Here is a 25,613-nt window from a genome sequence, read left to right on the forward strand (position 1 = left end):
GGCTTCATTTCACCACAGTTTTCCAAGTTTGTTTATGAAAAAAAGATTCAATTTTAACACATACATTGATATTTGTTTATCAGTTTAGTGTGACATTTTTGCACAGTTTACGATGCAATTCCTACATAACTGAGCCGAGATATTTTCGAGCCTTGTTGACTCTGACACAACCCCCTCCGTTCTTCATGTTTGGCTCCACCTCACATCTCCTCCTTGCCATTTAGCCATCACTTGAGTATATAAGTGTCAGAGCACTTCTTACCTGCTACATCCTGACAGTCCACCATCCTAGCTGGATTACCTTTTCCAGTGAGTTATTCTTCTATTTACTATTACCAAAACTGACTAAATATGTTGTAATCTGGTTCACAGAAGAACAGGACAAAACTTCAACAAATGTTGTAACTATTGTGATGGCCGCTAGTTATATTCAGCATTTATTTGAATTTCTTTGTTTAAAACCAGCATGCTGTATAATAGAATGTTTTTAAAAGAATTAATAGCTTCTCTGAGAATTCCGAGTCTCACTATGTCCAGCAGAAATAAGTATGGTGAATGTGCCAAGCGCTAGACTGCAGGCTCATCTTTCAGCCTGCTCATTTCCTCTACATGTTGTGGAAAACTTTGCTGAATAGTCTTTTATTCATGAAGTAAAGTAGTAGCTTTGTTAGCAGGACCCTGTTACGTGGGCATTTTATGTACTGGCCAGCAATTATTTACCTACATTTTGGTCACTTCTTCTCATAGCTGCTAACATAATTGTCAACGGATGACATGTTATGTATAATAATAATATTTGAAAACCAGTCAAATTCAGTTATTATTAGAGGGAGCTATTCTATTTGTCTAATTAGTGATAGACATGGACACATTTATCGTATGAGGAAAAAGCAGAAAAAATCTGTTGGCTTTGAGAAAGAGTAAGACTTGAAATAAGATATTACTAGAATCTAGAAGCAAAAATATCTAGTAATTTCTCTGTTGTCACTTAGATGCTTGCTTTTCTGTAAAACTGCAGGAAATTAGTATAGGTAGGCAGTCAGCACCTATACACTTTTGTGTAGTGTGAACTATTCACTTAAAATTGCTAATTCCTGATGAGCACAGATAATCAAATTGCTTTGGTTCAAATTAAATTCAAGCCTAATTTCATGAAATTCAAACACATTTCAATTTGTTCGAATTGCCAAAAAATGTCCACCATTTTACACATTACAGAGGATTGCATCAATCTCAGAAGGCTGGTATAAACTAACTGTGCAAGCTTCCCCTTAATGCTTTGTAACTATTACATTGCATGGTATGGCAAAGGCAATCAGAAAAGTCTATCACAGCCTGTATAAAAGACTTATAAGAGAATGCAGAAGCCATTTTAGGGTGATTTTAGGATAATTAGAGAACGTCAGAATTTCAGCTTAGCAAAAGCAAGACAACACAATCATTTTTACAGAAAAAAAAATCTGAAATCAGTGTCAGGCTCTGTGTTCCACCCATCACTGTGTCTGGAATGCTGTTACTGCATTAAAGGGGTGTTGAAGCTATCAGTACTTTGATTGACACCTTAGTCTTCCAGTCTGGTACAGGGGCGTGCAGAGCTGTCAGTGTGTTGATTGACAGCTGGGACGTCCAACCTGAGACTAGGAGGCGCTGGCTGTCTCCAGGTGTACATTGTCCCAGGTGATTGTCAGGCAACTTAACTGGCCTATTTCTCCCATACCTCTGCTAGATATACATTCAGTTATTGTGTGGTATGTTCTCTCTGTGCCTTGTGTTCTGTTTGTAGATCTTTCATTGCCTGACCTTGGACCTCGTTCTGACCATCCATCTTTTTAACCTCTTCTGCTCTGATTCGCTATCTCCTGATAATCTGACGTTGGAATGATACCTGGCTACGCCTTTATGTATTCCTTCTGTATTTGATGTATCTTCCTGGCTTCTGACCTTGGGGACACCTTGACTATCCCATCTCATGGCTTGTCCGTGAGAGGTGACTAAGCGTCACAGGTTGCAAGCGAATGTACTAAGTTTTTGCATTTCTTGTGCAATCATTTTTGCTAAAGAGGCATAATTGTCTTTTACAAATACAAAATAAAATTCCCCAAAGTCTAAACATTTGACTGCAACTGTATACCCTTACAAAGTGTAAGTTGTTTTTTGTGTATATCCATCTGTTTTACATCATACTAGTCAAATTTTACAGCCTTACATGCAACATTAGTATAGCTCTCTGTAGAGGGTGCTGGCTTGTTTGGTTCTGTATCTACCTAGCATTTCTCATTTTGTAATTTTTTTAAGAAGATTGAATTTTATTGAAGAAAACAAAAACAATTAGGCATTTAACTGTGTATGTCTGTTGTTGCCCACCTGTTTTGTTAAAATGTAACAGTACAAGCCACACCAATACTGTGACCTGCTGTTATATTTTGCTTTCTGTATATGTAACTATCAACCTAGCATTTCTTATTACATCCTTTTTGGCAAGGGTGAATAATTGGGGATGAAATGATTGTTAAAATGTTGAAATGTTGTTCAAAATGTATAATAAAAGGAAAAATTGTAATGCACAAGGTAGTGTAAAAGAAACAAAATACTATGGCTAAGAATGCGGGAGCTGCTAATGAAAGAAGAAGTAGCACTGGGGCTGTATGATCCATCATAGTGTGTGAGGGGGCTGTTGGGTCCATCCTACAGTGTGTGGGGGACTGTGGTGTATTTTGCTATGTGTAGACCATCATACTGTGTGGCGAGTTGTGGGGGCATCATACTGTGTGATGGGGGCTTTGTGGGTAACAAACTGTGTGGAAGAGATGTGGGGTTATCCTATTATGAGTGAGGGCATCATACTATGTGGGGCACTGTGTCGTAGGGTCCATCATACTTTGTATAAGGTCCATCATATTGTGTGAGGGGTTGTGCTGTCTATCATACTGTGTGTGAGGGTTTTGGCACCTATAATACAATGTGTGGGGGCTTCATATTGTGTGAGGTAATCCTAGTGTGAAAGGATGCGTGTGTGGCTCATCATATTATGTTTTAGGTACTGTGGGTGAGGTGAAAAAAACTGGGGCGAAAGTAGCGCAAATAGGGTCTTATCTGACAAACAATTAAAATAATTTATCAGATTACGCTAACCTGATCCATAGATTTATGCATTTGTAAACTTTTTTTTCAGCTGCTGCAGATCCACAGGTTGTCAAACCAACGAGTTAAAGATGTGGAGAATTTGTGGCACAGGATATACTGTCATGTGTTGGTGCCTTTATTTCAAACTCAATCTTTTAAAAGCCATTCTGTATGTCTAGTGTCCATATGTGGTTGCATCCTGAATAAGCAGTTTGTCACTTTGAAACACATTGAATATAACCCACATGTTTAATAATTAGTGTTAACTGACGTCTTCAATAATCGGCAGCTCAGAAAGAATCCACAAATTCTCCATATCTTCAATTCATTGGTTGCTATGGGAGCAGAACACCATATGTGGGGTAATCATACTGTTGATCATGTTACAAGGGTTAAAAAATATAACTTTATAAAAAACAGGAAATTATATTAATGTTGATTAGCAGCGGTGTGGCCTAAATATGGCCCAGAGTGAACACACTTACTGAGAGGTCTCTCTTCTGACTAGGTTTGTTCTGTCCTCACTGAATGAGACAGACGTCATTGCAGCTTATACAGGCAGCTAAACTGCTATACCGGGGTCCAATAAGGAGACTGTAGGTTGAATCTGTGCTTTATTGACCGTGATGGTATATTGATGCGCAGTGAAATTGCAAACAAAACATATATGCATACAATCAATACTGGGTTCATCAGGGATTCATATATACATAATACTGTACATCATCTGCACTAATAGCTAACCAGGAGATAACTAACTAAGCAGGCTAATATGGGACAGGAATTTGATACAGGAAGCATAGATACATACCAGCAATGTGTCAGGGACACCGCACTGAACTTCCTCACTGAGCCAGTGCACGTGTCCTGAGTAAAGCGAACAGTGCTCAAAGACACCTGTGGAGCGGGCAGCAGCCGAGTAGATGCATACTTCAGAGCCGCAGGACCTGAAGCACGTGACTGCTAGGGGCGTGGCCTAAACCCCACAGAGCTAGGAGCTGCAAGATAACTCCTAGCAGGGTAACTGCGAGACAAAGTTACCAGGGGGCATAGACAGGGAGAATAGTCAAGATGTAGGCAATGAGTCACACACAGAGATAGCTGCAAAGGTACAAGAGGGGCGAGCAGAGAGTAGTCAGGTCACAGGCAATGAGTCATACACAGAGATAATAACGCAGTACAAAATCAACAGGCAAACTCACAACGGGAAACAGAGCCAGGTCAGAACCATATAAACAAGCTATAGCAACAAACAGGCACACGGGAATCAGCACACTAGACCAAAGGCAAAAGTATAACTGGCAGGGATTGAGACTTCCCAGGGGTTTAAGAAGCTCTCCCAGAACCAGAAAGAGGCCACAATCATTAACCCCAGGTGCGCAGGTCAAAACCTGCACCGAGCTCCAGACATTAACCCCAGGTGTGCAGGTCAAAAACCTGCACTGGGATCATGACAGTACCCCCCTCTCAACGGGGGGCCTCTGGACCCCCAGGCTTCCCCGGGTACTTGGCATGGAAAGCCCGAACCAGGCGATCTGCATGTACCGAGCGAGCAGGGACCCATGAGCGCTCCTCTGGTCCATATCCCTTCCAGTGGACCAGGTACTGCAAAGAGCTGCACACCCGCCGAGAGTCCACAATATGTCTGACCTCATACTCCAATTGACCCTCAACCAGCACTGGAGGAACAACAGACTCAGAGTTCTCTTTGACAGATCCTCGGGTTTCAACAGAGATTTATGGAACACATTGGATATTTTTAAGGAGGCGGGGAGACGCAACCTATATGCCACTGGGTTGACTATCTCCATAATTTCGTACAGACCAATGAGCTTTGGTCCCAACTTAGCTGATGGTACCTTTAAGTTGATGTTACGTGTGGAGAGTAGTGTTGAGCGATACTGTTCGATACCCAAAAATATTATATCGGATGGTCTAAGAAGTGAGGTTTCTCCTTGCGGAGAGTGACATGCCAGCTGTGGCTTGTCAAGGTAAGGAGACTTATTCGCCGTGCAATGCTCCTCTGGGAAAATAATATGCAAATTGCCTCTTCAGAAAGAAAGAGGACTTTTACTCTACAGCGCCACCTATTGGTAGTAGCGATCCTACAAGTCACAATCAACCCTTTAACGAGTCTTGTAGTATGACTTAGGATACAAGCCAAATCAGAATCTCAATTTGCAGACACGGTGTTTCGAGCTGTTGGCTCTCGTCAGTGCAAAGTATGAGATCTGATTTGGCAAGGTGAGAGGCTCTGGACTAGGGTCTAAGAAGTGAGGTTTCTCCTTGCGGAGAGTGACATGCCAGCTGTGGCTTGTCAAGGTAAGGAGACTTATTCGCCGTGCAATGCTCCTCTGGGAAAATAATATGCAAATTGCCTCTTCAGAAAGAAAGAGGACTTTTACTCTACAGCGCCACCTATTGGTAGTAGCGATCCTACAAGTCACAATCAACCCTTTAACGAGTCTTGTAGTATGACTTAGGATACAAGCCAAATCAGAATCTCAATTTGCAGACACAGTGTTTCGAGCTGTTGGCTCTCGTCAGTGCAAAGTATGAGATCTGATTTGGCAAGGTGAGAGGCTCTGGACTAGGGTCTAAGAAGTGAGGTTTCTCCTTGCGGAGAGTGACATGCCAGCTGTGGCTTGTCAAGGTAAGGAGACTTATTCGCCGCGCAATGCTCCTCTGGGAAAATAATATGCAAATTGCCTCTTCAGAAAGAAAGAGGACTTTTACTCTACAGCGCCACCTATTGGTAGTAGCGATCCTACAAGTCACAATCAACCCTTTAACGAGTCTTGTAGTATGACTTAGGATACAAGCCAAATCAGAATCTCAATTTGCAGACATGGTGTTTCGAGCTGTTGGCTCTCGTCAGTGCAAAGTATGAGATCTGATTTGGCAAGGTGAGAGGCTCTGGACTAGGGTCTAAGAAGTGAGGTTTCTCCTTGCGGAGAGTGACATGCCAGCTGTGGCTTGTCAAGGTAAGGAGACTTATTCGCCGTGCAATGCTCCTCTGGGAAAATAATATGCAAATTGCCTCTTCAGAAAGAAAGAGGACTTTTACTCTACAGCGCCACCTATTGGTAGTAGCGATCCTACAAGTCACAATCAACCCTTTAACGAGTCTTGTAGTATGACTTAGGATACAAGCCAAATCAGAATCTCAATTTGCAGACACGGTGTTTCGAGCTGTTGGCTCTCGTCAGTGCAAAGTATGAGATCTGATTTGGCAAGGTGAGAGGCTCTGGACTAGGGTCTAAGAAGTGAGGTTTCTCCTTGCGGAGAGTGACATGCCAGCTGTGGCTTGTCAAGGTAAGGAGACTTATTCGCCGTGCAATGCTCCTCTGGGAAAATAATATGCAAATTGCCTCTTCAGAAAGAAATCGTATCGCCCGATACGAAAAAAATATCGGGTATCGCCGATTCCGATACCGGAAGTCCCATTCAAGTCAATGGGACTTCCGGTATCGGAATTAAAAAAAGCCCTTTATTTCCTTGTTGGCTAATTCTACATAATTGAAAACAAATAAGAATCATGTAGAATGTATTGTGGGAGGTGGAGGAGACATTAAAGGCATAGTGGTTTATTCAAATCACATGGCATAGCATTAATTCCAATTTTTTTTTTCAAGACGTTCGGAGTTAAAAAGATATTGACTATGTTAACCTTTTTTATATTTTGTCAGATATGTATGTTTCACAACTTCCATGCTCTTCACCTTCTTTTGTACTTCTCCCACACTTTCTCCTTCATGATCCGCAGCAGTAGCATTTTTTTCATCAACTTTTTCTTCACCTTATTCATCTTCTTCTTCTTAATCTTCTTCCCATTAATTTTTTTTTTCCATTCTTCATATTCTTCTTATTCAGCTATTATTAATTTTCATATGCTATTTCTTCATCTTCTTCCTATTCTTCTTTGTCTTCATTTTCTTATGGTGACAGGCATTCCTGTAGTACTTATCTATAAAAGTTATAAGATTACACCTTACGTTCTACCTGTCACTAAAGATTTACAACAGGATTTGTCCGCGTTCAGTTTGGCCTGCAGCAGCAGGCATTTTCCAGGGGCACCACGAGGAGGAACGGACTCACCCCCATTTACTGCTTAGTCTTCTTCTGCTTATAATTTTGATTTCTTCTATGCTGATTTTTAGTCTTATGCTTAATGTTCTTCTGCTTTCTGTTCTTCTGCTTTTGCTTCTTCTGCTTCTTGTTCTTCTGTCTTTTGTTCTGCATCTTGGTGGTTGTCTTCATGTCCTTTGTCCTCTTGGTCTTATTATTTAGGGTCATATTTCTGGTCTTCTTTCGTGTGGTCTTCAGGGTCGTCGTCATCAGGGTCGTCGTCATGGAGATCAATAAGGATTACCAAAGACAATTTCAAAAAGCTTGATCTTGGAAATGTAGCAGAAGGTACAAGAAGGCTGAGAAACTGGCGAGAACCAGCAGACAGTGCTGGCACCCGGATGGGTAGCAGAAGGAACAAGAGCCAATGGCACTACCGAGGACCAACTGACGGTGCTGGACCACGGTTGCTAAGCAGAAGGTACCTGTGCACTACCAAGGACCAGCTGACGGTGCTGGACCTCGGATACCGAGATGGAGGCACCTAGGCCAAAGGCTCTGGCGAGAACCAGCAGACAGTGCTGGAACCCGGGTGGGTAGCAGAAGGTACCCATTCAAAGCAAAGTAGCCAGGCCGCAAGCCGGCCGCAGTTACCGAAACCCACAGTCCTACAGGGGGTCCATGTCCCATTGGCACTATGGAGCCAGCCTTCAGTGCCAGTTCCCGCAGCCCACATAGGAGTCACCTAAACTGCAGGCACCGTAGAGTCGGCTAACCCGGCCGCAAGACGACAGGCCAACGGATTGGTGGCATAGTGACCTTGACACTACCCGGAAACAGCAGGCGTGCTGAAAACAGGCTGGGCAACAGGGAGTACCCGTGCCAAAGACACTGCCGAGAACCAGCTGACGGTGCTGGAACCCAGATGGGTAGCAAAAGCTACAAGTGCCAATGGCACTACCGAGGAACAGCTGACGGTGCTGGATCACGGTTACTAGGTACCTGTGCTAGAAAGCACTACCAAGGACCAGCTGAAGGTGCTGGACTTCGGATACCGAGATGGAGGCACCTAGGCCAAAGGCTCTGGCGAGAACCAGCAGACAGTGCTGGAACCCGGGTGGGTAGCAGAAGGTACCCATTCAAAGCAAAGTAGCCAGGCCGCAAGCCGGCCGCAGTTACCGAAACCCACAGTCCTACAGGGGGTCCATGTCCCATTGGCACTACGGATCCAGCCTTCAGTGCCAGTTCCCGCAGCCCACATAGGAGTCACCTAAACTGCAGGCACCGTAGAGTCTGTTAACCCGCCCGCAAGACGACAGGACAACGGATTGGTGGCATAGTGACCTTGACACTACCCGGAAACAGCTGGCGTGCTGGAACCAGGCTGGGCAACAGGGAGTACCCGTGCCAAAGACACTGCCGAGCACCAACTGGTGTTGTTGGAGCCCAGGGACAATCAGGGTGCAGGCCGAGGCCTACTAGGAGCCAGGTGTAAAGCTGAGGTATTTTGACTTTGGAGAGAGCAGGACACTTTGCCCTCCACACAGCAGGGGATCAGCCGACGTTACCGACCCCCACTTTCACATGAACAAGTGTTTTTTTCTGTGTGGACAGCACTTCCGAGCAACAACTGACGATGTTGGAGCCCAGGGATAGTCATTTTGTAGGCTGAGGCCTACTTGGAGGCAGTTTAAGATAAGACATTGTTTGAATTTGGAGGCAGCAGCAGTTTGCCCTCCATACAGCAGGGGATCAGCTGACGTTACCGAACCCCACTTTCACATGAACGAGTGTGTTTTTCTGTGTGGACAGCACTTCCGAGCACCAACTAGCATTGTTGGAGCCCAGGCAGAACCAGGGTGCAGGCCGAGGCCTACTTGGTGGCAGTTTTAGATTGTTTATAGGCTACAACAGACTGTCAACGTGCTCCAATTAGGCATCTGTCTCCACTCTGTTTCCAGGATTTCACGTGACCACCAACACCGCCAGTTTATGCGTACAGCAGCCATCTGCCCAATCCACACGTGTTCCTGTGTTACTGGGGTTCTGTAATGTCAGCAGATCCCCTGATGTGTGTCTGCCACTGTCTCCTGCTCTGTCCACATTCCCATCGCTTGCAGTGGGAAGGTGGACAGCGCAGGAGACAGTGGCGGACACGTATTGGGGGATCTGCTGACGTTACAGAACCCCAGTAACACAGGAACACGTGTGGAATGCGCGGACGGCAACTGTGAGCAGGAACTGGCGGTGCTGGAGGTCAGGGGAAATACTAGAGACAGAGTGGAGACAGAGGCCAAATCAGAGAATGTTTAAATCTGAAGTAGTTACAATTTGGAGGCAGCAGCACTTTCCCTCCACACAGCAGGGGATCAGCTGACGTTACTGACCCCCACTTTCACATGAACAAGTGTGTTTTTCTGTGTGGACAGCACTTCTGAGCACCAACTGGCGTTGTTGGAACCCAGGGACAATCAGGGTGCAGGCCGAGGCCTACTAGGAGCCAGGTGTAAAGCTGAGGTATTTTGACTTTGGAGGAGCAGGACACTTTGCCCTCCACACAGCAGGGGATCAGCTGATGTTACTGACCCCCACTTTCACATGAACAAGTGTGTTTTTCTGTGTGGACAGCACTTCCGAGCACCAACTAGCATTGTTGGAACCCAGGGACAATCAGGGTGCAGGCCGAGGCCTACTAGGAGCCAGGTGTAAAGCTGAGGTATTTTGACTTTGGAGAGAGCAGGACACTTTGCCCTCCACACAGCAGGGGATCAGCCGACGTTACCGACCCCCACTTTCACATGAACAAGTGTGTTTTTCTGTGTGGACAGCACTTCCGAGCACCAACTAGCATTGTTGGAAGCCAGGGAAAAATCAGGTAGTAGGCCGAGGCCTACTTGGAGCCAGGTGTAAATCTGAGGTTGTTTGACTGTGGAGGGAGCAGGACACTTTGCCGTACACACAGCAGGGGATCAGCTGACGTTACCGAACCCCACTTACACATGAGCGAGTGTTTTGTCTGTGCGGACAGCACTTCTGAGCACCAACTGGCGGTGTCAGAGCCCAGGGAAAATCAGGTAGTAGGCCGAGGCCTACTTGGTGGCAGTTTGCGATTGTTTCTAGACTGCTACTAACTGTCAACGTACTCCAATTAGGCCTCTGTCTTCACTCTGTTTCGAGTATTTCCTCTGGCTTCCAACCACGCCAGTTGCTGCTCTGAAATGCTGTCTGCACAACCCACACTTGTTCCTGTGTTACTGGGGTTCTGTAACAGCAGCTTCTCCCTAGAGGTGAGTCAGGCAATGTCTCCTGCTCTGTCCACATTTCCACTACAAGTAGTGGGAATGTAGACAAAGCAGGAGACATTGCCGGACTCACCTCTGGAGATAAGCAGATGTTACAGGACGCAGGTAACACAGGAACAAGTGTGGATTGTGCAGACGGCACTTGAGAGCAGAAACAGGCGGTGTTGTAGGCCGGAGGAAATACTCAAAACAGAGTGGAGACAGAGGGCAAATCAGAGAACATATTAAATCAGAGGTAGTCAGAAGTTGTAGGCAGCAGGAGAGTTTGCCGTACACACAGCAGAGGATCAGCTGACGTTACCGAACCCCACTTACACATGAGCGAGTGTTTTGTCTGTGCGGACAGCACTTCTGAGCACCAACTGGTGGTGTCGGAGCCCAGGGAAAATCAGGTAGTAGGCCGAGGCCTACTTGGAGCCAGGTGTAAATCTGAGGTTGTTTGACTGTGGAGGGAGCAGGACACTTTGCCATACACACAGCAGGGGATCAGCTGACGTTAGCGAACCCCACTTACACATGAGCGAGTGTTTTGTCTGTGCGGACAGCACTTCTGAGCACCAACTGGCGGTGTCGGAGCCCAGGGAAAATCAGGTAGTAGGCCGAGGCCTACTTGGAGCCAGGTGAAAATCTGAGGTTGTTTGACTGTGGAGGGAGCAGGACACTTTGCCATACACACAGCAGGGGATCAGCTGACGTTACCGAACCCCACTTACACATGAGCGAGTGTTTTGTCTGTGCGGACAGCACTTCTGAGCACCAACTGGCGGTGTCGGAGCCCAGGAAAAATCAGGTAGTAGGCCGAGGCCTACTTGGAGCCAGGTGTAAATCTGAGGTTGTTTGACTGTGGAGGGAGCAGGACACTTTGCCATACACACAGCAGGGGATCAGCTGACGTTACCGAACCCCACTTACACATGAGCGAGTGTTTTGTCTGTGTGGACAGCACTTCTGAGCAACAACGGGCGTTGCTGTAGCCCAGGAAATAAAGTTCAGGTCATAGAAACATGAACACAACAGGAGACCTGGATCCTGTTGCCAGCCAATTATTTATTCTGGAAGAGGACTGGCAAATTCAGGTGAGATCCAGGCCTTGTTCATTTTCACAAAAGTAAGCCGGTCAACATTACCGGCGGATAGTTGCGTGCGACGGTCTGTTACCACACCACCTGCAGCACTAAAGACACGTTCCGATAATACACTGGCAGCAGGGCAAGCCAGCACCTCCAATGCATACTGGCTAAGCTCTGGCCATGTATCCAGCTTAGAGACCCAATACTTGAACGGGGAAGAGCCGTCTGGGAGAACACTAACAGGGTACGACAAGTAGTCTGTCACCATCTGACGGAAACGTTGCCTCCTGCTGACTGGAGCCGTCTGTGATGGTGTAGCCGTTTGTGGCGGTCCCCCAAAACTTTTCCACATTTGGGCCATACTGGCCTTGCCTTGTCCTGCGGCACTGCCTCTGCTACCTCTTTGTGCAGAGCTTCCTCCACTGCCTCTACCCACATGGCTGCTTTGAAAAGCACTACCAGCAACACTTGCAGGGGGAATGGAGAACATGATGGCCTGCACAAGTGTTTCTTGGTACTCCCGCATTTTTCACTCCCGGTTCAACTGTGGTATGAGGCTTTGTAAGTTGTCCCGGTAGCGAGGATCTAGGAGGGTGTACACCCAATAATCAGCCGTGTGGAGAATGTTGGCGATGCGGCGGTCATTTAACAAGCACTGCAGCATGAAATCAACCATGTGCTGCAGACTGCCAACTGGACCGGAAACGCTGTCCCAAGCTTGAGGCAGCATCTCTGCCTGCTCAGCATCACCCCACCCTCGCTGTACACACTGACTACTAGAGCCTTGTGTACCTCCCTCCTCTGGAGAGATGTGTTCCTCCTCCTCCATTGACTCCTAGTCATCCTCCTCACTAAGTGTCCCCTGCCTGGGCCTTTGTGTGGAAGCACGTTGCGCAGACTTGCCAGAAGCAGATGGCATTTCTGACTGCTCATCCTCGACCTCTTCAAAAACCTCCTCACTTAGTGCTTGTAAGGTTTTTTGAAGCAGACAGATGAGGGGGACAGTCATGCTGATTAGTGCATCATCTGCACTGGCCATCCGCGTGGAGTCATCGAAGGCACGCAAAACTTGGCAGATGTCCCTCATAGTGGCCCACTCAGTGGTGGTGAAGTGTGTCCGGCGCACAGTGCGACTTGTTTGCGCCTGATGCAGCTGGTACTCCATTACTGCTGCCTGCTGCTCACACAACCGCTCCAACATATGTAACATTGAATTCCACCTGGTGGGGAGGTCACATATGATGCGATGTTCTGGCAGGCGGAATCGGCGTTGCAGAGATGCAATACGCGATCTTGCCATGCTGGAACGCCGCAAGTGAGCATACTCTAGGCGAACCTTGTGCAGCAGTGCAACAAGATCCGGATAGTCCCTCAGAAAGGTCTGCACGACCAAATTGAGCACGTGTGCCAGACATGGTATGTGAGTGAGGTTGCCTAGGCCCAGAGCTGCCACTAGATTTCGGCCATTGTCACTCACTACCAAACCTGGCTGGAGATTCGCTGGCACAAACCACACATCGCTCTCCTGCTTGATGGCATTCCAGAGCTCCTGTGATGTGTGGCTCCGATTCCCCAAAGAAGTTAATTTAAGGACGGCCTGTTGACGTTTGGCCACACCTGTGCTCATATCTGGCCTAACAGGCTCATGCAGTGCTGATTCCGAGGAACTAGAGTAGGAGGAGGACTCAATATGTACAGACTGCATTCCTGCAATCCTTGGAGTTGGCAGAATACGTACAGAGCCACTCTCCAGATCTGTACCCGGCTCCACAACATTGACCCAATGGGCAGTGAGGGAAAGGTATCGTCCCTGTCCATGGCTACTGGTCCACGCATTGGTGGTCAGGTGGACCTTGCTACTGACGGCATTTAGTAGCGCATTTTTAATTTTTCCCTCCACATGCTTTTGCAGGGCAGGGACGGCTTGCCTGCTGAAATAAAAGCAGCTGGGCACATTGTATTGTGGAACTGCCAATGACATAAAGTTCCGGAAGGTGTCAGTCTCCACCAGTCTGAATGACAGCATCTCAAGGGCCAGTAGTTTGGCAATGCCGGCATTCAGAGCCAGTGCTCGGGGTTGGTTTGCCGAGTATGACCAATTTTTCTCCCATGCCTGTGCTACCGATTGCTGGTGAGTGGCCTGGGAGTGTGATGATGACTGCGAACGTGGTTCAGTGGGTGGAATTTCACTGGGTCTCTGGACAACAGTGGCAGTGGTTCTTCCGTGGCGTTCCAGTGATGAAGCCGAACCAGCTGTGTGTGAGCTGGAGGAAGAGGCCCCAACACGAGCTGAAGAGGTGGTAGGTGCTGCTGAAGGTTGGCCTACATCTTCAGTGTGTCTGTGTAACTCCACATCGTGCTTGGTACGCACATGTTTCCACATATTTGTGGTATTGAGGTTGCTCACATTTTTCCCTCGTTTCACTTTCTGATGACACAGCTTGCATTTGACAAAGCAAATGTCATCTGCAACTGTGTCAAAAAAGACCACGCACTGCAAGTCATGGGAGCGCCCGTTTTGTGTTTTGGAAGAGGATTGCTCCTCATGGGTGCCAAAGTGGAGGCTACAGGCAACCAAGTCTGCCCCCGCCCTCTCCCTCCTCTTTTGGCCGTTCGGGGAATCTCTTCCTCAGAGCTGCTCCCACCACCTTCCTGTGGCTGACGCCATGATGGGTCAAGGACCTCATCATCTCCACTCCCCTCTTCAAGCACCGGCTGGTCCTGGGTTGTCTCGCCAGCACCGTACGCACCAGAAATTGGCAACCGAGTCTCATCATCATCAGATGAGCACTGAGGTGTGCTGACAATAGGCACTGGCCCACCCGCCTCTTCAGATTCAGAGGGACAAAGCAGTTGCGCATCACTGCATACTCCTTCTTCTTTACGCTCTAGAATGCTGCTTGGCTGGCCACCTCTTTCCAAGCCAACAGATTCGGAGAACAGAAGTAAAGATTGAGATGGCTCCTGTCCAGGGCTCTCAGACTGCCTGGGCAATTTGGCAGGTGGTGAAGAGACAGATGGTTGCTCTTCAGTGCTCTGGCCTTGGGAGGATGCGGAAGTCATTGAAGTGGATGCGTTAGCTGCCATCCATCCGACAACGGCTTCAATTTGTTCGTCACGCAGCAGTGGGGTACGGCGAGGTCCTACAAAGCTGCGCATGAAGGACTGTTGCCTGGTAAAAGTGGGGGATGCCGGGTCACTGGTGGCCGCATCAGACACCGAATCCCCACGTCCTCTCCCTGCTGAATCCCCCCGTCCTCTCCCTGCTGAAACTCCACGGCCACAACCACGTTTTTACTCCCTGCCTTCTTCATCTTGGTAGACTGATAAAGATAGGCAGAAAAGTAAAAAAGGGGTGGCTTAGTGTTCTTATTCCTGAACACCTGCTAGCCAGTATAAGAAACACTAATTTGGCTAAGAGTGTGTGTACTACACTTTAATATGATCTAATGTGGCCTAGACAACTGTAAAGTGGAGTGTTTGGTGAACTTTATTTCCTTTTTTTTTGGGGGGGGGGGAAAGAAAAGGATGTGACCAAAGTTTGAAAGCTATAGTATCACAAACTTTTTGGAGCGATTACAATGCAGGAAGCTAACCTACAATGCAAATGATGAGGCTCCAAAAAATAGGGTGATACTAGTCTGGCTGGCCCTGAAGGGCACAAGCCAGCAAAAAGGCTCCTCTATCTAATCCTATATAGTGTTTGCAACCAACCAATGACAATGGATGCGGTTGGAAGCACACTAATATAGGAGCAAAAATATGGCTAAATTAGCTGCAAAAAAAGGACTATGTATGAGGCAGTGATGCACGCTGAGCGGACTACAGCTAGCGGTGGCTGTAGAACACACTGCAACGTGAGCTGCACTCACACACAGAGAGACCTATCAGACAGCCAAAAACAGTGCAGAGAAATGGGCTATAGCACTGAAAGGCTGCTGAAAGGCTCCGCTGTCCACTCCTTTAGTGTTTGCAACCAACGTATATGGATACGTATGGAAGCACACTATACAGGAGAAAAAAAAAGCAGCAATAAAAGAAAAATGTGTATGAGGCAGAGACACATGCTGGGCGGCCTACAAGCAGACGTGCCTGCAGGACACACTACACAGCGTGGGTCTGCACTCGCACAGCCCTTGCAGACAGCTATTAAAAAAGCACTGCTGGGCTACAAAAATGCTACAGTGGTGGATTATGTAGCCTGGGTAGAGCAATAGATATTTTGGATGATCGCTATTTCTAACTGTCCCTCACAGTCTTCAACAGCAGCCTGTCCCTAACTGAATTCACAGCACAGTGACCAGAAATGGCGGCTGCAGCGGTTTTTATAGTGCATCATGACATCATTTCAGCAGCCAATCACAGCCATGCCAGGAGTTAACATGCCTACATGCCTAACAGGATGTGCCCACACTTCTGAGGATCCCCATTGGCTGAATCAAATCGAGCGGGCTCCTAGCATTATGGGAACTTCCGATTCCGGTATTCGATATGAAAAAAGTATCGGAACTAAGTATCGGAATTCCGATACAGCTAATATCGGCCGATACCCGATACTTGCGGTATCGGAATGCTCAACACTAGTGGAGAGCCAAGCCTTCTCTCCCACCTGAAACATGTCTGCCGAGGCTCTCTTTTTGTCAGCAAAATATTTGTATCTCCCCTGGGCCCGAGCGATATTACGCCGGACTTCAGCCCAGAGCTTTTTTAACCGTTGAACAGACCCCTCTGCCCCTGGACAACCGGAATCCACCCGAGAAAACTACCCATAATGCGGATTAAACCCATAGTTAATCAGGAATGGGGACATGTTGGTGGACTGACTCACCCGGTTGTTAAAAGCAAATTCAGCCAACGGTAACGCATCACACCAATCCTCCTGTCTGGCGGAGGTCAGACACCTGAGAATTTGTCCCAGGGATTGATTGGTGCTTTCTGTCTGACCATTACTCTCCAGGTGATATGCCAACGAGAAGGAGAGTGAGATGCCCAATTTAGAATCATAGAATCATAGAATCGTAGAGTTGGAAGGGACCTCCTGGGCCATCTGGTCCAACCCCCTGCTCAAAGCAGGATTCGCTAAATCATCCCAGTCAGATGTCTGTCCAGCCTCTGTTTGAAGACTTCCATTGAAGGAGAACTCACCACTTCTCGTGGCAGCCTGTTCCACTCATTGATCACTCTGTCAAAAAGTTTTTTCTAATATCTAATCTGTGTCTCCTCCCATTCAGTTTCATCCCATTGCTTCTAGTCTTTCCTTGTGCAAATGAGAATAATGTTGATGCTTCTACAATGTGACAGCCCTTTAGATATTTGTAGACAGCTATTAAGTTTTTAAAATGTGGTGCCCAAAACTGGACACAATATTCCAGATGAGGTCTGACCAAAGAGGAGTAGAGGGAAATAATGACTTCACGTGATCTAGACTGAATGCTTCTGTTAATACATCCTAGAATTGCATTTACCTTTTTTGCTGCTGCATCACACTGTTGACTCATATTCAGTCTGTGATCTATTAGTATACCCAAGTCTTTTTCACATGTGCTGTCACTTAGCCCTATTCCTCCCATTCTGTATATGCTTTTTTCATTTTTATTGCCCAGATGTAGTACTTTGCATTTCTCCCTGTTAAAAACTATTCTGTTAGTTGCTGCCCACTTCCAGTTTATTTATATCTTTTTGAATTCTCTCTCTCTCTCTTCTCTAGTATTAGCTATACCTCCTAGCTTTGTGTCATCAGCAAATTTAATCAGATTACCCTCAATTCCTTCATCTAAATCGTTGAAAGATGTTGAACAATACAGGGCCCAGGACAGAGCCCTGTGGTACCCCACTTGAGACATTCTTCCAACTGGATGTGCAGCCATTTACGACCACTCTTTGGGTCCGATCACTAAGCCAGTTATGAATCCACCTAACAGTTGCCTTGTCCATTCCATACTTAGTCATTTTTTCAATAAGGATTGTATGAGAGACTTTGTCAAATGCTTTGCTGAAGTCAAGATATACTATATCTACAGCATTTCCTTGATCCACCCAATCAGTGATTCCGTCATAGAAGGAAATTAAGTTAGTCTGACATGACTTATTAGTTACAAACCCATGCTGACTCTGTTTAATCACTTCATTCTTATCCAGGTACTGACATACATGTTGTTTAATAATTTGTTCAAAGATCTTTCCTGGTATAGAAGTCAGACTCACCGGCCTCTAGTTGCCTGGGTCCACCTTCTTCCCCTTTTTGAAGATAGGAACAACATTTGTTCTTCTCCAGTCTTCTGGCACTTCTCCTGTTCTCCAAGAGTTTTCAAAGATTATGGAGATGGGTTCAAAAATTTCTTCTGCTATCTCCTTCAGTACTCTGGGGTGTAATTCATCTGGACCTGGAGACTTGAATTCATTTAGGTTAGCTAAGTGTTTCCTCACTATCTTTCTGTTTATAGATATCCTGGATTCTTCTATTCCCTTAATAGGACAGTGAAGAACAGTTGATGTTACATTTCCTTTCTGAGAGAAAACAGATGCAAAATAGGAATTTAAAAGTTCAGCCTTCTCAACATCCTGTCTTACCATTTCATCATTTTCATCCTGTAAAAATCCTATAGCATCTTTGACTTTTCTTTTACTTTTGACATATCCCCAAAATCCTTTATTATTGCTTTTGACATCTCTTGCAAGCCTCAATTCATTTTCAGCTTTAGTAATCTGATTTGTGCCCTGCAGGTTCTGCAGACAGCATTATATTCTTCTTTAGATATGCCTCCCTCTTTCCATTTTATAAACATTTTTTTCTTCCTTTTTAGCATGTGCTTAAGTTCTGTGTTCATCCATCCTGGTTTCCTTAAATGCTTCCTATTCTTCCCTCTTTTCGGAATTGTTAACAACTGTGCTTTGAGAATTTAATTTTTCAAGATTTCCCATCCTTCCTGGACATTTTTGTCTTTAAGGATATCCAGCTATTTCATACAGAACGCCCTCCAAAATTTGGCCACAAACTGCACACCTCTGTCAGACACAACATTCAGGGGTACCCCATGCAATCGGACCACATGCTGCACAAACAACCTTGACAATGTTTCTGCTGAGGGTAATGCTGCCAAGGAAATGAATTGGGCCTGTTTAGAAAACCTATCCACCACCACCCAGATCACGGTATTGCCCCTAGAAGGTGGAAGGCCGGTAATAAAATCCATGGAAAGATGAGTCCATGGCCTATCAGGAACCGGTAAAGGTATGAGTTCCCCAGCCGGTCGGTTATGCGAGCTTTTGGAACGGGCACACATGCCACAAGCAGAAACAAATTCCTTGACATCGGACCTTAATGAAGGCCACCAAAAACCCCTGGCTACTGCCTCTCTAGTGGCCGCGATACCTGGATGAGCACTCAGCCTAGACTCATGAAACTACTGCAGAAGTCTAGGCCGCAATGAATCTGGAACAAAGTTTATCCCCTGGCCTGGTTGCCGGAGCTAGGGCCTGAGCCCTTAGAATTTCTTGCTCCAACTCAGTTGAGACCCCCGCCACTACCACCCCTGGGGGAAAAATGGAGGACAGCGGCTCAGGGCGAGACACTGGATCAAAACTTCTGGACAGGGCATCCGCTTTAACATTTTTGGACCCCGGTCAAAAAGTAATGAAGAACTGAAATCGTGAAAAAAAAAGTGACCAACGGGCTTGTCTAGGAGTAATCCTCTTAGCAGATTCAAGGTATGCCAAATTTTTGTGATCCGTGACAACCGTGATAGGGTGAGCCGCCCCTTCCAAAAAGTGCCTCCATTCCGCAAACGCCAGCTTGACCGCAAGAAGTTCCCTATTGCCTACATCATAGTTTTTCTCAGCTGAAGAGAACTTCTTGGACAAGAAGGCACAGGGTTTGAGATTGGTAAGGGTGGCCGGACCCTGGGACAGCACAGCCCCCACCCCCACTTCAGAAGCATCCACCTCCACAATGAATGGTTTGGACGGGTCAGGTTGTACCAACACCAGGGCAGAAATGAAACATTTCTTAATCGCTGAGAAGGATTCCTTAGCGAGTACAGACCAATTTTTTACATCAGCCCCCTTCTGGGTAAGATCCGTGAGTGGTTTAACCACTTGTGAGAAACCTTTAATGAACCTCCAGTAATAGTTCACAAATCCTAAGAAGCGCTGGAGCCCCTTGAGATCTCGAGGCTGAACCCAGTCAGCGATCGCTAGCACCTTCTTAGGATCCATACAAAACCCCTCACAGGACACAATCAACCCCAAAAAAAGACAGCTCCTGTACAAAAAACGAACATTTTTCCAATTTAGCGAACAATTGGTTCTCCCTGAGTCTCTGGAGAACTGGCTTTAGATGTTGCAAGTGAGATTGACTGTCCGGGGAATACACCAAAATGTCATCCAAATAAATAATAACAAAATGGCCTATCAGATCAGAAAACACAACATTGATGAAATTTTGGACAATAGCGGGTGCATTAGTTAACCCAAACGGCATTACCAGGTTCTCAAAGAGTCCTTCTCATGTGAGGAATGCAGTTTTCTACTCGTCCCCTTCCCGAACCCTTATCAGATTGTAGGCCCCCCACAGATCTAACTTGGAGAACCAATGGGCCCCAGCTAACTGGTTACATAAGTCTGGGATGAGGGGAAGCGGGTAAGAGTTCCTAGCCGTTATCTTGTTCAGTTCCCGAAAGTCGAGGCACGGCCGCAAACCACCATCTTTTTTCTTCACAAAGAAGAACCGTGCTGCCACAGGTGACTCAGAAGGCCTGATATGCCCTTTGCGGAGACTCTCACTCCTTCTTGGCTTGGCGCTCAGGCCCAGACAAATTGAACAATCGAGCCTTAGGTAACTTGGATCTGGGTACTAAATCAATGGCACAATCGTAGGGTCTATGTGGTGGCAGCGCCTCAGCCTCACTTTCGGAAAAAACGTCTTCGAAATCTTTCAGGTACTCCGGAATACCATCCAGACCGACAGACGAGACAGACACGGATTTAACAGCGTTAACAAGATGGCCCAGGTTACCACATTTATTATTGCATCCCCATTGAGTGATTTCCCCTGTAACCCAATCAATGGTAGGTGTTATGATGAGTCACCGAAGGAGTAAAAAACAAAATACTAGCTAAGTCCAGAAAAACCAGAGCGGTTGGCAGCTATCGGATTGCAGACCTCTGAACCTATCCACAACAACTAGCAGTAGCCGTGGGGGGTTCCTACGGTGCCCTAGACCCTCGATCACAGCCGGAGAACTACATAGCCTAAAGACAGAAAGGGGAAAAACTAAACTGCCCCAGAGCAGACCCCAAAGCAATAGGTAGCCCACAACATATAATGACGGTGAAGCAAGATGAAAACACTAACACAGATAGAAAGATAGGTTGAGCAAATGATGGGGCCCAAGCTAACTAAAATAGGACAGGATAGGAAAGCTGCTGTCTGCCATCCGCAAAAACCCTATCCAAAATGTGCCAACCGACTGATAGGAAAAACAGGCCCTGAAGTCGCTAGGCTTCAAAAGACTATATCAGCACTCAGGTATATTCTGAAGACGGAGCAAAGATCAAAAGATACAGCTCACCCCCGGCCGGGGATGGAACAACTCCCAAAAACAAGGCAAAACAAAAACAAAACTGAAGTGTACAAAGCAGAACAGAAAAACTTAGCTTTGAGACGCAGGAATCAGACTGGTCTCCAAGAATCCAGCAGGATCACCAGCAAGGCAGAAGGGCGTTGGCTGCCTTATATCCAGTCCTCAATTCCAGCCACCCAGTTATCATCTAGCTGACCAGGTGTTTGGTAATCAGCCTCACTACCTTCCTTCACCAGAGGAGGGAGTTCATCAGACCTCAACCGTGAAGGGAAAAATGAACTCACAACAGGTAGGATTATGGCGTTGAAGCCAAGGCATCCCCAGTACCAGTCCTGCAGGCAAGTTTTCTAGCACAAGACAACTTAGTTTTTCCACATGAGTGGAACCCACTTTTAGAGAAAAAAGTTCAGACCTGCAACAGATACCGTTTTGGGTAAGAGGCGAGGAGTCAATTGCCACAAGTTTAACAGGATCGTGAAGCCTGACTGTCCCTATCTTATTAAGAGTCATAACCTTGGTATCAATCAGGTTCACAGCAAAACCGCAGTCAATAAAAGCAGTAGTCTGAACAGGACCATAACCAAGTTCCAGTTCCACCTGCAGCACCATTTTTGCACATGAGGAAAATTGTACCTGAAGGTCTGCGTAGCCTCCTCGACTACTACCCAGACCTAGTCATTTCCTGCCATCTTGGAGGATGACAGACAGGAGGGGCAGTCCTTCTTCCAATGTCCAGATTTCCCACAATAGAAGCACAACTGCTTTTCCCGGCAGCGTCTTCTTTCCTTTCCCTCACAGGTGACAGCTCTCACCTCCATAGCCATAGGAAGAGTCCGGGTCTCATCTCCACTGAAGAATAATGGTGTTTCCCGTTGCATAATGCCTCTAGCCCGCAGCCTGCGATCCATGCGAACCGCTTGGATCATGGCATCCTCCAGGGAGTCAGGCGGAGGATGAAGTGCCAATGCATCCTTCAGACGTTCACACAGGCCTCTGTGGAACAGCCCCCGAAGGGCGACATCACTCTGGGAAATCTCGGCTGCCCAACATCTGAATTCAGTACAGAACCATTCGGCCGAGTGCTCCCCCTGACAGACACTCATCACATTGTCCTCTGTTATGATGAGTCACCGAAGGAGGAAAAAACAAAATACCAGCTAAGTCCAGAAAAACCAGAGAGGTTGGCAGCTATCGGATTGCAGACCCCTGAACCTATCCACAACAACTAGCAGTAGCCGTGGGGGATTCCTACGGTGCCCTAGACCCCTTGATCACAGCCGGAGAGCTACATAGCCTAAAGACAGAAAGGGGAAAAACTAAACTGCCCCAGAGAAGACCCCAAAGCAATAGGCAGCCCCCAACATATAATGACAGTGAAGCAAGATGAAAACACTAACACAGATAGAAAGATAGGTTGAGCAAATGATGGGGCCCAAGCTAACTACATAGGACAGGAAAGGAAAGCTGCTGTCTGCCATCCGCAAAAACCCTATCAAAATGAGCCAACCGACTGAGGAAAAACAGGCCCTGAAGTCGCTAGGCTTCAAAAGACTATATCAGCACTCAGGTATATTCTGAAGACAGAGCAAAAGATCAACAGATCAGAGACAAAAATGGAATTCAGCTCATCCCCGTTCGGGGATGGCAGAACTCCCAAAAAACAAGGCAAAACAAAAACAAAACTGAAGAGTACAAAGCAGAGCAGAAAAACTTAGCTTTGAGATGCAGGAATCAGACTGGTCTCCAAGAATCCAGCAGGAAAATCACCAGCCAGGAAGAAGGGTGTCGGCAGCCTTATATCCAGTCCTCAATTCCAGCCACCCAGTTATCATCTAGCTGCCCAGGTGTTTGGTAATCAGTCTCACTACCTTCCTTCACCAGAGGAGGGAGTTCATCAGACCTCAATGGTGAAGGGAAAAATGAACTCACAACAGTCCTCAGCCAACCGCACTCTATCAGGCTCATCATAAATAAGCCCTAAGGCTTCAAAAAACGCATCCACAGACATTCTCTCAGGGGCAGAAGAGGAAAGCGAAAATGCCCAGGCTTGTGGGGACCCCCTAAGCAGGGACATCACCACCCCCACCCTCTGTTTCTCATCCCCAGAGGAGCGGGGTCTCAAAGAGAAAAAGAGCTTACAGCCCTCCTTAAATGCCCTGAAATCATCCTTGTTACCAGAAAATGTATCTGGCAATTTAACCGGGGATTCGGGTGGGACTAAAATAACATCTCTATTCCCCACCTACTGGATGCCTGCGGAAAGCACCCCCTGAACTGAGTCCTCCACCCGCCATTGGGACTGGGCCAGAGCTTGGTATTCCAAACTAAGCTTCTACAGCGACCGAGTCAAGCATTTCACCTGCTCAGATAAAGCACACATTGGGTCCATGCTGCAGAAGTGAGGAAAGAAAAAAAAAAAATTTTAGGCCAGTTATAATGTCAGGGACACCGCACTGAACTTGCTCACTGAGCCAGTGCGCATGTCCTGAGTAAAGCGAACAGTGCTCAAAGATACCTATGGAGCGGGCAGCAGCCGAGTAGATGCGTACTTCAGAGCCGCAGGACCTGAAGCACGTGACTGCTAGGGGCGTGGCCTAAGCTCTACAGAGCTAGGAGCTGCATGATAACTCCTAGCAGGGTAACTGCGAGACAAAGTTACCAGGGGGCATAGACAGGGAGAATAGTCAAGACGTAGCCAATGAGTCACACACAGAGATAGCTGCAAAGGTACAAGAGGGGTGAGCAGAGAGTAGTCAGGTCACAGGCAATGAGTCATATACAGATAATAACGCAGTACAAAATCAACAGGCAAACTCACAATGGGAAACAGAGCCGGGTCAGAACCATATAAACAAGCTATAGCAACAAACAGGCACACGGGGGTCAGCATACTAGGCCAAAGGCAAAAGTTTAACTGGCAGGGATTGAAGCTTCCCAGGGGTTTAAGAAGCTCTCCCAGAACCAGAAAGAGGCCACAATCATTAACCTCAGGTGCGCAGGTCAAAACCTGCACCGAGCTCCAGACATTAACCCCAGGTGTGCAGGTCAAAAACCTGCACTGGGATCATGACACAATGCTATCACAAGGGGAGAAGAGAAATGAGATACTTCCTGAATGCAGGCAGAACGAAAACGGTGGACTGGAGGGAAATACCATAATCCTTTGCAAAAGGCTACCAGGATGCATTGCAACCTTACCAGAATGCACTGCAAAAGCTTACCAGAATGCACTGCAATGGAGGGAATATACAAGCAAAGTGAAAGTAAAATAACACTGCGGTTATGACTCTGGTCACTAAATGGAGCCAAAAAACACTGTAAACATTAACAAGCAGATAGTCTGGATTAAGAGTCAGATGTCGGAGACAGAACAGGGTTACTGGGGGCTCTTACTAGCATTCTCCAGCCTCTCCAAATGCTGTACCTCATGGGCAAAAGAACCAAGAGACTGCAGGTTTATTTATGGTCTTCCTCCTTTGCAAGCTCAAGTATGCAGTGCTTCCCTTCTGAAGGTCCTTCTTCCTGTGCATCCACCGCCATTACAAGCTCACCAAAGCATGTGCCAAGAAGCAGCATCACCGATACCAGACAGTATACCTCTGTAAGTTTTGTGTCAGCTTCCTCTTCCTCAACATTGGTCCTTCAAGATGTTAGTACGATAAGTCTCCCTAAGCTCACCAAAACCCACATATTAGCACCTCGGCCATGAGAGATTCTGATATGGGAGACTCCATTAATGATTTGAAACTACAAAAGGCAGCTATTCCTGCTAAACAAGATATTTAGCAATATAAACTAGAAACCATGTATAGACTGAAATACATTCTGTCACCTCTAACCAATCTTAATTTATGGATAAGGTGCAGAGATTAGAGGAATATGTGACCCAAGGTACAAGGTGTTAGAATATACATAAGCAAATTCTGGACTTACATAGTCAGCAAATAAGCAATCTGATTAATATGGTTTATGTCCAAGAAAATCACAATCACTGCAGCAGTATTCGAATAAGCAGCAAATCTGAAAAGATTAATGCACAAGTCCTTATATCAACGCTCCAAGCATTATCTCACTATATTCTTGGTATCCCTGCTGAAAAGAAGCTGGAAATTTGCAGGGCTCATCATAAATTCGGACCCCACAGCTTGGATCCTTAGCATCCAAGCAGGGCCGGTTTTAGGTAAAGTGGGGCCCTAGGCAAAGTTTAAAATGGGGCCCCAAATGCTAACATATTGCACATCACGTAGAAGTATTTCAGTTGCAGTTACATGTGCTGAGTTCAGGCCGCTAAATGAGTGTGATCAACAATACTGAAACACTTGTTTCCCAGCCTCTTTACACCAACTGAGAAAGAATGATGATGACAGAACTATCACTAATGGATCACTGTGACGACTCCTGGAGTGGACCCTCTGGGTCGTGACACCAACCCACTCTGGGCGAGCTGATCTAGTGAGGACCACCCCCTA

General features: G+C 46.6%; 1 protein-coding gene across 1 annotated transcript in view; it reads left to right on the top strand.

Annotated features, from left to right (window-relative positions):
- Positions 1-219: 219 nt before the first annotated feature.
- CHADL (chondroadherin like) overlaps positions 220-25,613 on the top strand; it is a 564,691-nt gene continuing 539,297 nt past the window's right edge. The window contains exon 1 of the mRNA XM_073572981.1: positions 220-309. The gene's annotated coding sequence lies outside the window, so the exon portion shown is untranslated. The remainder of the gene's footprint in view (positions 310-25,613) is intronic.

The sequence above is a fragment of the Dendrobates tinctorius genome, unplaced genomic scaffold (genome assembly GCF_039654945.1).
Source record: "Dendrobates tinctorius isolate UK_male_01 unplaced genomic scaffold, ASM3965494v1 ptg000033l, whole genome shotgun sequence".
In the NCBI taxonomy this organism is placed as follows: Eukaryota; Metazoa; Chordata; class Amphibia; order Anura; family Dendrobatidae; genus Dendrobates; species Dendrobates tinctorius.